This window comes from Canis lupus, chromosome 22 (genome assembly GCF_003254725.2).
Source record: "Canis lupus dingo isolate Sandy chromosome 22, ASM325472v2, whole genome shotgun sequence".
Classification (NCBI taxonomy): domain Eukaryota; kingdom Metazoa; phylum Chordata; class Mammalia; order Carnivora; family Canidae; genus Canis; species Canis lupus.
The window spans coordinates 59,468,876-59,472,200 of record NC_064264.1 but is presented as its reverse complement, the minus strand read 5'-3'; positions in this window follow the sequence as shown (position 1 = coordinate 59,472,200).

Sequence of the window (3,325 nt, the reverse complement as noted above, 5' to 3'; positions counted from 1 at the left end):
AGCCCGGTGCTCAACTCAGGCCTCACCTTGACCCAGGTGTGATGTCCCCAGCACAGGATGAGGTGGGAGGTAAGGCGCCAGCGCCGAGCACAATCCTCCAGATGAGGCCACCTTCCCAAAAGCAAACCCTGCTCTCATTAAGAAAACTGTCCCAGAAAGCAGCCATGATCTCAGGTGCCGGAGTAAGCAGAGAAGGAAGCTGGGAACCATGGAGGGCTCACCGGGCGCCGAGGCCCGCATCAGTCCTCTCCTCCCAAACCCCTGCCCTGTCCCACCTGCACGTGCCTCCATGCGCTACTGCTGGGCCACACCTGGCCTCATCTGTGACTCCTTTGTACATGCACGTTCTGCTTCCACAACACACTCACACTGTGCACATACACACTCATGCACAGGCACATGTACACAGACACACACCAGCATTCACACATATACACACAGGTCCAAAGACACACGTGCACATACACACATACATGTATAAACACAAGTACACACACCAGCCTTCACATTCACGTACACACACACATATACACCACCATTCACACTTGTATGCATACATTCACAAACACAAGTACACATATACTCTCACTCTGCCCACATTGACCTTTGGACCTGAAGCACCAGCTTTTCCCTGGGTCTGCAGCCTGCCCTGTACATTTGAGTCGTGTCATTCCCACAACCACATGAGCCAATTCCTTAAAATTAATGTGTTTCAAACACACATAAATATGCATATACATTCTGTCTCTTCAGAAAACAAGAAAATTAGTCTAATCCACACATATACACATTTTTAATAAAAGTTGGATTTTATGGACAGCCCGGGTGGCTCAGTGGTTTAGGGTCGCCTTTGGCCCAGGGTGTGATCCTGGAGACCCGGGATCGAGTCCCACATCAGGCTTCCTGCATGCAGCCTGCTTCTCCCTCTGCCTGTGTCTCTGCCTCTCTCTCTCTCTCTCTCTCTCTCTCTCTCTGTCTCTTATGAATAAATAAAATCTTTTAAAAAAATTGGATTTTATTTTCATATCGAAGTAGAACTTGCTTTATTCACGTGAGAGTAATGTGGGCATGTTTGTTCATCATGCGAAGCTCTCCCCATCCTACTCATTTCCCAAAGCTGTGTACAACTCCGTGGTTATTTGCGGTTGTTCGCCATGGACTGGCTGATTTTTCAGATGAATCTGCTCTTCTACTCTTGTCCAAACTTTCTTACAAACTCCCTTCCAAAGGTGACAAATAGAGAGCCATCCCCAGCCCAGAGTGAATCAGCCTCTCTCAAGGCCTTTGCTCTCCCTAACGCTGAGGGCCTGGGACCCAGGGCTCTCTGCCCTTCCTGGGCCTCGGGGTTTCAGACGTGGGGGTTCTGGGGAGACAGACCCTTCTACTGGGACCCATGATCCCCCTTGTGAAGCTGCTCAGGCCCACAGTGTGACGCAGCTTCACAGGTAAGCAGGTATGCACCCCGACAACCGTCTACACCTGGGCTGCTCCCTCATTGATAATGTAATTATCAGGAGAGTCATATTGCTGCACACACAGCATTTTCAACCATTTATCACAATGTTGATCTTTATTTTAAATATAAATCAGGCAATCATTTATGTCTTTTATGCTCTTTGTATTTATTCAAGAATATTTAACTGTAGACAAAAGGTGACTTATTCATTATTCATCCTGAACAAGGCAAGTATGGTAATTTGAAAAGGCTGACATTTGAGCTTTTTGCCAACACTAGCAAAATTATATCCTTCCCATTGTAAATCAATGAAGTAGAATCATCGTGCACAAAGGAATTAAATTGCCTTGTCACTTTAATAAGGCCACCTTATATACAACCTTCAACCAATGCCATTGTATGGAGGATGGTTCATCCTCATCCTCGACCGCCTCAGATCTCAGCTGGTTCTCCAATTACACGGGCCTCCTCTGTGTCCTACTCTTTCCTGAGAGACGGCGTCAGAATGTCACGGGCCCCACTGGCTATCAGTGACATGCACACATTGGAGCAAATTAGCATCCCAGCTACAGCCTTGCTTTTGGCATTCCGTGAACTTCTTTATCGGGTCCCTCCTCTGCTTGGACCCCTCCTCCTTCACTGTGTCTCACTCCTCAGCGCCCGCCCGCCCCTCCCCACACACACTCGCGTGGGCGCACACACAGTCACGCGTGTGCATGCAGTCACACACACCTTCGTTCTATTCACTCATTGTGGCTTTCATTGAGAAAGTTCTGCATTTTCCAGGCAGGAAGTATTTTTGTAACAATACATGACAACCTTTCAAATTTAAATGTCTTAGGTAGACACCAAGAAAGAAAAAGGTAGGGCTGGGGTGCAAAACAAAATACAAAATAAAGAGCTTGACAGCAGCATAGAAAGCTGCTTCCACTCGCATCAGCAGGCTGACCATCCTGCTCCCTTGACGTTAAATTTGTCACAACAGAGAAGACGTACAGCTGAGATCTGAGCGCTATGGTGGAAGAGGTGACAAGCTAGCGGAGCCTCCCCTGGGGCCACCAGAAGGCTCAGGAGGCACCTGAGTCTCCCCAGGAAGGGGTGGGGTGGCATGTTGAGGACCAGGATTTGTCCATGTTCTGAGACCTAGGTAGACCCCAAGCCAGTTCCCCTAGCTCCGCAGCCTGGAAACAGACCCCCTACACTCCACGGAAGGCAGGAAGCTTAGTCTCTGAGGATACTGAATGGTGAACTCTACCTGAGGTATAGGAGGCAAGGCTGGGCAGGAAGGTGGAGGCCACCCTGCAGATGCGGCCTGGGAAAGGTCTTCCCACCAGTGAGACCCCAGCATCTTTCCCATCAGCTCTCAGCACCAGTAGCCAGTCTTGGGTACCAATGACAAATAGGGGACTTGGGAAAACATATACAACAACAAGAAGGCTGCACAAACGGCCAGGACCCCAGCCAAGCACCTTGCAGCCAAAAAGCCTCCTCTGTGAAAACAAAGCACCCGATCTGTGTCCAGGGTCAAGAATATCCAGGTACTGCAGGGAAGTCCCCAGCAGGAAATCTAGGTCAGATAACAGGAAAGAGGGACAGTTGGCTGATCAATGAGCAGAGGAGGGGATCCCTGGGTGGCTGAGCGGTTTAGCACCAGCCTTCAGCCCAGGGTGTGATCTTGGAGTCGCGGGATCGAGTCCCGCATCGGGCTCCCTGCATGGGGCCTGCTTCTCCCTCTGCCTGTGTCTCTGCTTCTCTCTCTGTGTCTCTCATGAATAAATAAATAAAATCTTTAAAAAAAAAAAAAAAAGGAGCAGAGGAAACCTGCCTCAGGGGTTAGTACTATCGAACACATAACAGATACTGGCTTTG